Source organism: Myotis nattereri (genome assembly GCF_964212035.1).
Source record: "Myotis nattereri genome assembly, chromosome: X".
Lineage (NCBI taxonomy): Eukaryota > Metazoa > Chordata > Mammalia > Chiroptera > Vespertilionidae > Myotis > Myotis nattereri.
Window position 1 is genome coordinate 35,356,110 of NC_138078.1, and position 14,947 is coordinate 35,371,056.

The following is a 14,947-nucleotide window of genomic DNA, read 5'->3' on the forward strand; positions in this document are numbered from 1 at the left end:
TGAGAGCATTCAATGGGATGAAGCTGATAAAAGATGAACTGAGATCTATAAATGGTGCCCTTTTTAGTTGGGATAATGGCAATGATGAAGGATTTAGTGAAATGCCTGACTGATGATAAGTTCTCAATAATTTGTATCTGTTATAAGCAATTATTACTGACAGGATTGTGGTTTTCGTGAGTCCTAAGAGAACTACCTTGCCATAATGAATACAAGAATTAGCTATCCCAGAGGTTTTCCCAATGTTCTTTCTTCCTCATTTCACTGTGAGCCATTGTGAGTATGACAGCAATTGTCATAATTTAGTATGTCTCAGAATCATCTGAGGAACTTGTAAAAATATATCTCTTAGCACTATCTTCAAAGATTTTGCATCAATTGTTATAGAAGTGGCTTCCAATATCTGAATTTTAAACATGTATAGGTGGCACTAATACATGTAGTTCTTATAACATTTTGAGATCGTCTAGCTTAGAAACTCTCCAAATACTTTTTGGGAACACAGTATTTTTTGGAGTGTTTTACTATGTCTATCCTAGTTCTTCCCCAAACAAATGTCATTCCCAAGGGAAGAAAAGCCTATGAGAGATCCCCATTAAGTCAGCCAGGATGGAGAGGAAGGATTAATATATATCCAGGGAGGAAAATATTTGTTGAAGGCAGGAACAGACACTTTCCAATTAGGCCCATGTGGCTGCCCCTGGCACTGTGGGCACTCAGGAAGCAACAGTGCTTCTCACACTCACTGAGTTGGAGAAGAGGCTAGGGTGCAGCTGGAGATTGTTATTCCATGGCAAGAGCCTTGGCAGACCTTAATGAACAAAAATGTGGTAATGCAAAACCTTGTTAACTCAGTCTAACTGGTACCTGAATAAATTTTTTTAAATCAAACGTTTTAAATTAAAGAAAAAAGATAGAATATTGAAAGGCAGTTTTATTAGAGTCAAGGAGCTACAGCAACCTCAATGAAGCTAACAAAGTATTGCCAAGTACAGGGCCTCTGGGAGCTAATGTAATGAATTGAGAATTATTTGTCATCAGGAATTTGTATGTAAATGAATTTGTATGTAAATGAATGCTTCAAAGGTGCTTAAAAACAGTTTGTTCTTTTAAGGGGTATAAATATGCTCCTGGTAATCATGTTTGCAGTATTTCACTTAACATCCACTCCCCATTCCTCCTTCAGACAGACAGTCCAGCTTTTACTTTTGGTAGAACTTCTTCAAGTTTATTTGCAAAGCATCTGATATCACAATTTCCATGTGAAGGGTGAAAATGTCATCAATTTTTGTGAGTAAAATTAAAGTCTGAAGTGGAAAGGAGTTAGAGATCATTAAGCCCAAAGTTCTAGTTTTATAGCTGGAGAAACCGAGGTTCATAGAAAGGATGTGACTTGCTCAAGGACATAACAGGGTTGTGGTACAGCCAGGATTAGATCTCAGATCTCCCACTTTCTACAGCTGTCTGCTTCCTTCTCCATGAACCATGATACTACATAATGAATGCCATTTACTAAAAAGTATCCTGGCAAGTAATGCATGTTTTCATTATGATTCCTTTGTTAAGCAATTTCCTTTGTTACTGCCTCATGTGAATTAAAGTGATTCTATAGGAAGATGATAATGACAAGTCTTATCATTCAAGAAGCAGAATTCCAAATTGTTATTCAAATGTATAACATAGAATTTGTTAATAGGAGAAAATTGTTACTTGAAAGTGCAGGCAAAACATACAGGGAAGCAGAAACAGACGAGGTAGGTAAATGACAAGAGATTCAATTGGAGCTCTAGACTTTTCAGCAAAATTGTGTCAACAGAGTGTATCTTCATCAACCACTCCCTCTCCCACCATTTGCTCTTTCTGTGCCTTATTCCTTCTGAGATAGTTAAGAAACATTTTCTTAAAGGATAAAGGAGATAAGTTGATTCCAAAGTGTTTTGTTCATGCCATTCTTTTTTTTATTGTTGATACTATTACAGATGCCGCCCCCCACCATTTGCCCACCTCCACCCAGCACCCACTCCACCTCCCCTGACCTTCCCCACACAATTGTCTGTGTCCATGGGTTATGCATATATGTTCTTTGTCTACTTCACCTTCTTTAATCCAGGCCCCAACCGCCTCCCTCTGACATCTGTCAGTCTGTTCCATGTATATATGCCTCTGGTTCTATTTTGTTAGTTTATTTTGTTCATTAGATTCCACATTAGTGAGATCAGGGGGATGCCCAAATGGGGAAAGTATTTTAATTTCCACTGACCATTTGTGTTGCTTTAGGTCAAAGCTAGATGGAAAGGTAATTTACCATCTATCTGAACAATTTTGAGCTTGAAAGGGGATGGGAGGTAGAAGGCAGAAACTTGGGACTATTCAATAGAAATGTGGTAATCTTTGAAAACAGATGGAGCACAATGTTAAAGAAAACATAGAACAGCACCACCTGATTTAGATATCCACAATGATGTGGAGGACACGTATTAAATTGGTTCCATAGATGTTACTATCATTTAACATTGGCTATTATAAAAACTCAGTCCTTTCTTATCCTAAAAATGTCGTTTGCTTAGGAACAGTAATAATTAAGGTCATGGATTTCTATGGCAAACATGAATTGGAGTGTCAGCTCTGTCACTTATTAGCCATAAACTTGGGCTTAAGTCACTTAATATTTCTAAATTTAAATCTGTCATTTATAAAATGTGGATAATAGTAATAGCTATTACTCTATAGAAAGTGCATACCACATAGTAAGTGCTTAGTAAATTTAATAGCTATTAATATTACCATCTTTATTATACTGATGTTAAAATGGTAGGTAGTTCATTATAGGAGGAAGGTTACTGCTTGAGAATTAAGTCACATAAACTGATTTGTTTGGATTTTCTTTTTAGTAGATGCTGTGAAGATACATTATATAAGAGAGAGTCAGCATTTTTATTCAATAACAATAGTGTCTATATCCCAAAATGGCTAAAAATATAATTACACTAAAATAATACTATGAGTGAAACCAACATCTACTAGGGTTTGCTTTACGTGCTTATGTATAAAGATTCACAAGATAACATTAATGTATAGTTTGGCACTAAGAGGTAAAATGTATACCTCCTGATAAATAGCATTCTGCATGATAAATTAACCCTTGCTAATAAGAAGTTTGAAACAAAATTTGTGTGTTAAACTACAGCAAACAATGTTTTACCCCGTTTTTATTTTGCCTGTATTTTTATTTTATTTTAAGGTATCTCAATTGATACTTTTTTGAATAAGAAGGATATACTAGTAAATATTAATTTTACTTAACTTACATTAAATAAACATTTAGTTGTAATTTCGATTGGGATTTTCATTTAAATCCATTCTATTGCACTGCCAGTAAACAGATTTACATAATTTTGGTTTATGTTAGTCTGTTCTAATTTTAAAACTTCTCATTATCTCTATGACTGCCACCATCTTTTCCAGGATAACTACAAGAGCCTTCTAACTGGTATTCCTGCTTCTATTTTGTTCCTAAAGAGTTTCTTCTTCCCAAAGGATTTAATCCTATCTTTTAAAATTGTAAATAAGATCTTTCCCTTCTTTGCTTGAAACTCTGTACGTTAAGTCCATTACATTTATAATAAAACTAGAGGCCCGGTGCACAAAATTCATGCACCGGAGGCGGGGTCCCTCAGCCCGGCCTGCACCATCTCCAATCCAGGACCCCTCGGGGGATCCGCCCTATATTGGCAGTCAGACATCCCTTTTGCAATCTGGGACCACTGGCTCCTAACCACTCACCTGCTTGCCTGCCTGATCACCTCTAACTGCTCCCCTGCCAGCCTGATGCCCCTAACTGCTCTCCCCTGCCGGTCTGATCACTCTTAACTGCCTCTACCTCAGACTCCACCACTGTGGCTTTGTCCGGAAGGACGTCCAAAAGATGTCCAGTCTACCTGGTCTAATTAGCATATTGCCCTTTTATTAGTATAGATATACACAGCCTATCAGGGCCCTACGTGATCTGACTTTTACCTACCTCTCCATTCTCATTTCATCCTACCTTCTTCCTCACTCACAATACTCGTAGTACACAGATGTCTTATCTTTCCCCAAAAACATCAAGTTCATTCTTCTCTTATGGGATTTGAGCTTTCTGTTCTCTGTCTGGACTAGTCTTCATCAAGATATTTGCTTGAACATCACTTTTGTTGTTAAAGTTTAATTTATTTCAAGTAGCCTCCCTTAACTATCTAAGATAGCTATCAACTCTCTATCCCATTACCTTATTTTATTTTATTTTGCCATTTGTCATGATGTGAAATGCAACTATCTTGTTTGTTTTTGTATTATCTGTCTTACCATTTTAAAAAGAAAGTTTCTTGTAAGCAGGTACCTTGTCCATCTCATTTTCTGCTGTATCTAATTCACTGCTGTAAAACAGTGCTTGGCACATTGTGGTAGCTCAATAAATACTATTGAATGAATGATTATAGATAAGCAATTAATTTTTAAATATTTTGAGGAAACACAAGTGCATTGCCTTATATTGGGTAAGGTAGAACATTTAATATCCAAAACAAAGAAAGATCTTTGATTATGCTAAATTATATGATCTATAACATTGACAATGACTTAATAGAAGTATTAAGTCAAAGTTTTAATATCTAGGTGCTTTTTTAATTTCCAAAATAATCTCTTAACTTAGAAATCCTTATTTATTTCATTTTAGTGTTCTGAAATTTGTCTGATGTCCTGTTTATAGTTTTTTTAAAATAATCTGTCTAGGAAGCTATAGTATCAAATATATTTTATATAATTGGAGTATATTAGAATGTAAAATTGCTTAATGCTTCCTTATTAAGAATTAGGTATCTCTGTTCTAATCTGTTCAAGTGAAACAAAAATCTTTTGGCATAAAAGACTAATCTAAAGTGGCATTCTTTGTGTTGACACTAGTTTGCTGTACTGTATCCTCTCTGGAACTCTGCAGAATTTTCCTCAACTTGTTGCATTCTTTGACAGAGGGTAAATGTTTAAGTTGGATCAGTTTATTCTATTACATATTGCCAAAGATGTGTTCAAATGGCAACCTAGGCTTGACATTTATTTGACATAGCCAAAAGGTTAGTTATTTTAGATAGCAAATGGAAAATTGTGTACACATGTCCAGATATGACCTCCTAGCAGTTGTCAGAAAGAAAATAGAAGGCTGATAGTTACATCCAATTTTCTTTTCTTTTATAATCCAAGAACCACCTGGAGTAACCTCCCCTACATTATTTTAGAACATGTGGTAACTAGGGCTTATTGACATAACTGACTATGCCAACAGTTTGTGCTTGGAATGGCTTAGAGCATCTGAAGGACTGATTTGATCTTAGACAGTGATGGCGAACCTTTTGAGCTCGGCATGTCAGCATTTTGAAAAACCCTAACTTAACTCTGCTGCCGTGTCACATATAGAAATTTTTTGATATTTGCAACCATAGTAAAACAAAGATTTATATTTTTGATATTTATTTTATATATTTAAATGCCATTTAATAAAGAAAAATCAACCAAAAAAACGAGTTCGTGTGTCACCTCTGACACGCGTGTCATAGGCTCACCATCACTGATTAGAGGTTTCTAGAAGAGCTAGGCCACTTTACTATTTATTTATTTATTTATTTATTTATTTATTATTGATTCTATATACCTAAAAAGGCTTAAGTCTCTTCTTTGTCTTATTCTTTCTTCCTTTCCTCCGTCCTCCCTTTTATATTTTAACCTGCTGTTGTTTGCTCTTTTTTTTTTTTTGCCTTCTTTGATCTTTGCACCTTAATCTTTTTTAAGAAGAAAGTTTTCTTGGTCTTTATTAAAACTTCTCCATAGGACAGTGACAGTCTAAATATAGTTACTATTTTCTTGACCTCCTACTATGTACCCAGTAATGTGGAACAGCAGTGTATTATTTTTCAATTGTGCTTCTCAGAGTCTGATGTTATTACTAGGTACCATTTCAGAGCCAACTTGAGTGAGTTGTAGAAACTAAGTGGGTGGGGGAAAAGTGTGGATAAATGGATGGACCCTGAGTCACCAATTCTTTTGAATCAGGGCAGCCTATTTTATGCATTGGTCTTCCATGTTAGATATTTTCTGGAAAAAAAGGGGGCTCCATTATTAAGGAAACAGGTGAACATTACTAATATTGTGGAAAGAACAGGCATGGACATTGGAGCCAGACAAACCTTAGATCAAATTTTAGCTTGAACTCTCTGTGTCTTAGAGTCTATTCATACCTTGGGTGATCTTATTTAAACTCTCTAAACCACAGAAGCCTCATTTCATATTTAGAGACAATAATATTTACTGCACAAAAATTGTCATGGATAAAATAAAATAGAAATAAACACACCTATAATAACATCTGGCACACATTAGTCAATCAAAGGTTTACGTATCTAAGTGCTATGATGGAGGGAAAAATGTAAATGAATATTCTCATTCATAGAAAGCTTATATTCTAGCTAAGATGAACAGATCAATATATCTAAGATGTTTAAATTTTAGTTCACTATTTTATGATGGTGTCTATAAGGAAATATTATTTCTGAGGAGATTGAGCTACATGAACCAGAATAACTGGTGATGACTTAATAGAGAAGGTGTGCCTTTATTTAGTTCAGTGGTTCTCAGTTATCAGTATGAGGCTGAATCAACTAGGGAGTTTTAAAATAACTAAGACACACCCCAGATCAACTAAAACAGGATTTATAAAATTCCTAGAACATAGTAAAATTTAAATAAATGGCAACTGTTATTATTTGCTTACCCTATCTATGAATATGTCCAAAAGCAAAATCCAAGAACATTTGATTGGGACAGAAGCAAAGCTACCTAAAAAAGTATCATTTTTTAGTGTTATCTGTGCCTTTTCAAATATAGATTTCTTTAATGAGTAAGTAACTATACTATTTGAGGATTAAAAACATACATGTGAATAATAATAATGCATATGGTGTAAGAAGAAAATATGCTGTTCAGATATATCTATAAAGTATCTTCAATGGGGGAATGGGTTTCTCTATAAAATTTTGTTTATTAGATCTTATTTTAATTCTGGAATGCATTTTTCATTGAATCCAAATTTAGGTCCTAGTTTTCCTAATCAGTTCCCAGTGGTCAATATAACTCATTATGTTGTGAATTATTGTACAAATAGAAATGGCTACTCAGTTGAAGAAATGCATTGTGAGAAACTGCATTTTTATATTTAGCTTGGACAAGAAAAATAGCATAATCATTTTTTGCCCAGTCCTCCTTTTAATTTTATTCTGTGATTTGTGAAGAATATCTTTGGTAGTGAGGATAGATGGAAAATAGTAGTCCTGGGCCTTAAACTTGGTAAGTATTTCACACTGGCTAAAAGCAATTATCTTTCTAGGTTAAATGCTGCAGTTGAGGAACTAAAGAGAGTGACCCTTTTGTGAGGGAAAGCACAGGGTTAAGGGATCTGACACATTTTCTCATATTCTGCTCCAGTGTGATAAGCTCGTCATCCAAATATCACACAATGTGGCTTTAAATAATTAACCTTATTTCTCTTATCTTTCGCTTTATTATCTATAAAACCTAGATAATAATACCAGATTTTTATAATAGTACCAACAATAAAAATAAAGTAAGCTAGTGTGATTATTTTTAGAGAGAGCAAGGTAGAACTCCTTTTATTATTTAAAGTCTTCTTCCCTCTCCCTTATTTAAATAATTTACCCACAAATGCAATTCTTCATAGAAAATACGCCTTACTTATAAAAGAAAAGAAAATTCCTTGTTATTTTCTGGCATAGAGGCTAATTTTATCATTTTGGTGCATTTCCTTACTTTTTTCTAAGCCTATTTTGAGCATTTGTGGGACAAAGTTAAAAGAGCCATCAGGCAGCTGGTTCCACACCATCAAATCTCACAGAACTGGACCGTGCTATTCATCAGGCATGGTGTCAGATTCCTCACATCACCTTCGTGGAGTCAATGCCAAGAAGAATCGCCACAGTATTGAAGGCAAAAGGTGGCCCAACGAAGTATTGATGGGGTGATCATAATAATCTGGCCACTCAGTATATATATATCCCACGTTCAAAGGCTGCTAAATCATGTTGTTTACCCATATCTTCAGAAAAAAATCACTTCTACTACCGTGATAAACAACCTGCTTCCCTATTTATAATGGTCTGGCCCTCTAGCAACTTCAACGCAAAATTATAGCTAATTTGCCTACAAATGTCAGGTGGTCATAATAATCTGGCCACTCAGTATATATATACTGTGTATTCTTACAGCGTGCCTATGCATAAAGCATGACGGTCTACTTACAATTTTGTAAAAAACGTTTAAATTAAAAATTTATACCAAGTTTACCTGTTTATGTTTCAATAAATTTAATCCTATCCTAAAAACACACTTTGGGAAATGTATATTTTATTTGTATTTATATATAATTTTCTCTATATTTCATATAAATTTTATATGTATATTTATAAAACCAGAAAGTATAAACAATTTGCTATATATATATTAATGTTTTAAATACATATATTTAATTATGTATATATTAAAGTTTTACATATATCACAGGTGACATTAACTTAAATAAAATATCCATGACTAGTGGGCCAATAAGTAATCATCCAGTGATGATGAGAAGTTCAGACAATCAGTCCCAGGTGGAAGAGAATTTTTGAGCAAAAATAATCTTAACCTCCATGTTTTCAAAACATATAGTCAGGGCCCAATGCACACACATCTTCAAATGCCTAGAACCAGCGTTATTGGTGAGCAGCAACCAACAATTCCATAAGAATTTGAAGTAGTTGCTTTTCTGCAGGACTTTACAGGTCTTAGAGAATTGCTCAGGCCCAATTAGTGTATTTTGGGATAATTTAATAGCTGATGCTTCTAGGTTGGTTTATGAGAAAGAAATACTGTAAAGCATCATTAACAAAGCATAAATGTGAATATCTGTCATTGCCCACAGCTATGTGTCCTTCAGAAATAACTTAAGGACATGTAACATTTAACTTCAATGCTAGAAGACAGCTATAAAGTTGACACTTGGCATATAAAGTGTCATAAATCAGGTTATTTTGTCACTTAGCTTAATGTTGCTAGGAGATATTTTTATATCTTTCATCAGAAAGGAAGTAAATGAAAGAATAATACTGCTATCTGTGACAACATGGATGAAACAAGAATATCATGATAAGCAAAATAAGCCAGAAAAAGTAGAAAACCATAGATTTCAATCATAGGTGGGATATAACACTGAAAGCTACAAATAAGAAAAGCAAACAAAACCAACCAAACAAAAAAACCTCACAGACATAGCAGTATGGTGGTTACCAGAGGGAAGAGTGGTGGGAGAGTTGTAAAGGGTAAAAGGCGTCAAATATATGGTGACAGAAGATGTTTTGGCTTTGGGTGTTGGGCACCCAATGCAGTATACAGATGATGTACCATGGAATTATACACTTGAAACCTATATAGTTTTATTAACCAATGACAATCCAATAAATCTAATGAAAAGAAATATTTCTAGTCCTTTGTATTTGTACAACAGTTTAGAGTTTTTGAATGACTTGAACAGGCTTTCTTTGTAAAATCTTTTTACATTACTTTTGGAAAGATTGTATTTAAGGGGGAAAACTTATTCTGACTTTCAAATAATGTAGCTTGAAGTCTTTTTGAAAATTTTTAGTACTATAATACTAAATGTAACACATTTTAAATACTTGAGAAAGTTCCATTGATGTGAGAAAACTTATTTTTTTTAAATTTAGCCCATATTTTTACAAATTGTATGATATAAATAATGTTAGGCTTATAAAGAGTTGCTGCATATCTTTCACTCAGTTTTCCCTGATGATTACATACATAACACTGGTATGGTCATCAAAACTAGTAAATTAATATTAATACAATACCATTAATTAAATTATAGAATTTATTATAATTTCCCAATTTTTCTATTTATATTATTTATATTTATACTAGAGGCCCGGTACACGAAATTCATGCACACATAAGATCCCTAGGCCTGCCCGGTGATCAGGGCTGATCAGGGCCTTTGGGCTGCCAGCAAGGACCTTCCTTCCAGCTGCTGGCCAGGGACATCCTTCATTTTACGCTGCCCCCTGGTGATCAGTGCACATCACAGCAAGTGATCAAACTCCCTAGGGGACACTTTGCATATTAGCCATATATATATATATATATATATATATATACTCTAAAGGCCTGGCTACTGCACGGAGGGGGGCGGTTCCCTCAGCCCAACCTACACCCTCTCCAATTGGGGACCCTTCGGGGGATGTCTGACTGCTGGCAGTCGGACATCCCTCTCACAATCTGAGACCACTGGCTCCTAACTGCTCGCCTGCCTGCCTGATCGCCCCTAACTGCCTCTGCCTGCCAGTCTGATCACCCCTAACTGCCCTCCCCTGCCCGTCTGATCTCGCCCCCAATGGCCCTCCACTGCTGGCCTGATCTTGCCCCCAACTGCCCTCTTCTGCTGGCCAATTTGGTTCTGATTGGTCGGTTTCTGTGCCAGTCAGCATCAAAAGCTCCACCTCCTAGGCAGCCATTGGCTCCCCACAGCACCCACATTTAGTTCTGATTGGTCAGTGTGTATGCTAGTCAGCATCAGAAGCTCCACCTCCTAGGCAGCCATTGGTTATTCACAGCACCCACATTTGGTTCTGATAGGTTGGTGCCTGTGACAATCAACCTCAAAAGCTCTACCTCCTAGGCAGCCATTGGTTCTTCACAGCACCCACATTTGTTTCTGATTAGTCAGTTCATATGCCAGTCAGAGTCTCTGGGCCTATCAATGGAGCCTGATCAGAAAGGCAGGGCTGATCAGCAGCCTGGTGGAGACCTGGAGAGAAATGGAAGCCTGGCTACTGGCCCAAGTGGGTGAGGAAGAGAGAGGCAAGTGCTGATCAAAAGCTGCTACAGAGGCAATGGATCAGTCCCTGCTTCTCTCTTCAGGCCTCTCTCTGGCCCTGATTTGCAGCCCCCTCAGCAGTCAGTGCTGGGGCACCGCTTCTGCAGCGAAAGGAGTCAGCGGTTGCCACAGCTGACTGCAGGACTGACTTCAGGTTAGTCCAGCCTTGGTAGTTACTGGTCCTTAAGACCCAGGGTTTTTATATATTAGGATTATTTTTTGTATTCTGGGATCCTTTCCATAACTGATTTAGTTTCCATGTAGTCTTAGTCTCCTCTGATGTGTCATGGTTTCTCATTTGTTCCTTATTGCCATAATTTCAATGATCATGTGGAGTACTAATCAGGTATTTTGTCTACTATCCCTCAGTTTGGGATTATATAATGTGTTCTCATGAATAGATTGAGGTTATGCAGTATTTGCAATAATGCCTCAGAATCATGATGTACCTTTTTCAGTGAATTGTATCAGTAGGTATATGATGTAAATGTGTCTTATTAATGGTAATGTTAGCTTTAATCATATGATTAATATATGTTCCTATTTTCTCCAAAGTACAATGACTGTATCACCCTTTGTAATTTATATATATATATATATATATATATATATATATATATATATATATTTATATATATAGTTAACTATATATATATATAGTTAATCCTCACTCGAGGATATCTTTTCCATTGATTTTTAGAGATAGTGGAAGGGATGGGGGAGGAGGAGAGAGGGAGGGAGAGAGAGAGAGAGAGAGAGAGAGAGAGAGAGAGAGAGAGAGAGAGAAATATCCATGTGAGAGAGACACATTGATTGATTGCCTCCCACATGCACCCTGGCCAGGGCCAGGGATCAAGCTTGCAACCCATATATGTGCTCTTGACCAGGAATCAAACCCATGACTCTTCAGTGCTTGGGCTGATGGTCTATTGAACCATGCCCATCAGGGTTAGTAAATATTTCAAGATATGCAAATATATTTTTTCTCTTAAACTTTTGTTGACTAATTTTAACATCTATTGATGATATTTCCTACTCAAATGTTGTAATGCTGATGTTTTGTTTCTCTCATTCTTTCTACAGTTATAAATTAGAATAATTCTGTAAAATTTTGTGTTTCTCCACCGCTTCTCTTTTAAAAATTCTTTCTTCTTTAAAATATTACAAGTCTCTTTTTCCCCCATTGACTCTCCCCAGCCACCCCCAACCACCAGCACATGCCCTCGACCCCCTACTGTCTGTGTCCGTTGGTTATACTCATATGAATGCATACAAGTCCTTTGGTTGATCTCTTACCCCCTCACCCTCCACCTTTCCTCATAGGTTGGACAGTCTGTTTGTTGCTTTTATGACTCTGGTTCATCAGTTTATGTTGTTTATTTATATTTCACAAATGAGTGAGATCATATGATATGTATCTTTTTCTGACTGACTTATTTCACTTAGCATCATGCTCTCCAGTTCCATCCATGCTGTTGCAAATGGTAAGAATTCCTTCTTTTTTACAGCAGCATAGTATTCCGTTGTGTAGATGTACCACAGTTTTTTAATCCACTCATCTGCTGATGGGCACTTAGGCAGTTTCCCAATCTTAGGTATTGTATATTGTGCTGCTATAAACATAGGGGTGCATATATCCTTTCTGATTGGTGTGTATATTCTTGAGAGATGCAAATCAAAACAACAATGAGGTACCATCTCACACCTGTCAGATTGGCTGTTCTCTACAAATCAACAAACAATAAATGCTGGTGAGGATTAGGAGAAAAAGGAACCCTCTTGCACTGCTGGTGGGAATGCAAACTGGTGCAGCCATTGTTGAAAACATTATGGCATTTCCTCAAAAAATTAAAAATGGGACTTCCATTTGACCCAGTAATCCCACTTCTAGGAATTTATCCCAAGAAAACAAAAGTCACCACTTCTTTATTTATTCAACTAGAGGTCCAATGCACAAAATTTATGCATGGGGGGGGGGGTGTCCGTCAGCCCGGCCTGTGCCATCTCACAATCTGGGACCCCTCGGGGGATGTCCAACTGAGAGTTTAGGCGAATCAGGCCTAAACTGGCAGTCGGACATCCCACTCGTAATCCAGGACCCCTCACTCCTAACTGCCCCTCCTGCTTGCTCCTTACTGCCCACCTGCTTGCTCCTTACTGCTTGGCTCTCAGCTCCTTAGTGCTACTGGCAGAGGCGAGAGAGGCTCCAGCCACCGCCTCTGCACTCGTCAGCCATGAGCCCAGCTTCTGCCTGAGCGGTGCTCCCACTGTGGGAGCACACAGACAACCAGGGGGTAGCTCCTGCATTGAGCGTCTGCCCTCTGGTGGCCAGTGCTTTTCACAGTGCCAGGTTTGCTCTGGTCATTCTGGTCATTCTCCTGTAATAATCTCTGGATATATATATATATATATATATATATATATATATATATATATTACATTGGTACACTTGTATATTGTACAATTGTATAAGTGTACAATTGAAACGATAAGAGTATAATGACCTCTTCCTCATGTACTCATTACACAACTTGAAAAAATATTAGCATTTTTAAAATATATTTTTATTGATTTCATAGAGGAAGAGAGATGGGAGAGAGAGATAGAAACACAAATGATGAGAATCCTTGATTAGCTGCCTCCTGCATGCCCCTACTGGGGATTGAGCCTGCAACCCGGGCATATACCCTTGACAGGAATTGATCCTAAGAACCTTCAGTTCGCAGGCCAATGCTTTATCCACTGACCCAAACCAGCTAGGGCAAACATTTTGATATTTTATTTCATTTATTGTCAGACTTGTTAAAAAATCAGGTGCTTACATTATTTCACTTTAAATAATATCCTGTAAAAAAGTGACTGCTCCAGGAAAAAAATGGGAAGAGAAACTAAGAGGGCGGCATAGGGAAACACCCAAATTGCTGCCTCCTACAACAACTTCAAAACACAATAAAAAGACAAAACGGACATCATCCAGAACTTACAGGAAGGATGGCAGAGTGGAAATTCTACAACTAGAAGGAAAGACAAAAGCACATTGAGGGTCAGGAGCTGCGGAAGTAAAGTGCAAAGGTACGGAGGCTCGAGAGTGCGCGGAAAGGGGCTGGTACCTGAGGACGTGGGTGTCTTTTTGAATCGGGAGGGAGTCACAAGCTACAGACTGCTCTGAACTCCAGTTCCGGGAAGTCTCTGGGGACCCAGGACTCATACGGGGAGAAACTGGACTGTCTGGCGGTGGGCAGAACTCGGAACTCGAGGGCAGCTTTCCCTCAGAGGTGCTTGCAGCAATTAAATTATCAGGACACTGAGACACGCGCGGCCCCTTAGGGCAGGGCTGAGAATCTGCCATAGTTCCTTGCTCCACCCTTTGATTCCCTGAGACCCCGCCCCACCCAGGCTGCCGCAGAGGCTTTTGCATATGAATGCCCTGGCCCTTTGCAACCTGAAAATTACCTAACAAACTGCAGCTGGGCCACAGACCCAGAACTTCCAAGAGAAGGCTCAAGGCCCCACAGCAGCTTGCATTGCTTCACAGCTGGGCCTCATCAGGGCACCTCCAAACTCCAAAAAAGGAACGGGAATCTGCAGTTCTCTTCATAGCTCCTGCTGGGTAACCTCCAAGAGCCAGTGTACCCAGTGGTCAGAGGGGGACCATCTGGATTACAACTCCTCAGATCCATAAGGGACACACCCGGGGGCAGACTCAGTGAGCACCAAAGCCCCACTGAAGCAAGCCTTGCCCCAGAAGGGTGTCTTCAGCACAGAAGTTCTCCCACTGCAGACACAGCCAATTCTCACTGCCAATTGGCCTGGAGGTCAACTCCTCCCAGTGATCCTACAACAATCAAGGCATAAGTACAACAAGACTGTGCACAAAGCCCACAAGGGGGTGCACCAAGAGTGTCCACCTCAGGTAACGGGGGAGGCTGAGCCACTGGGCCCTATAAGACACCTAGCACACAAAACCACTCTACCAAC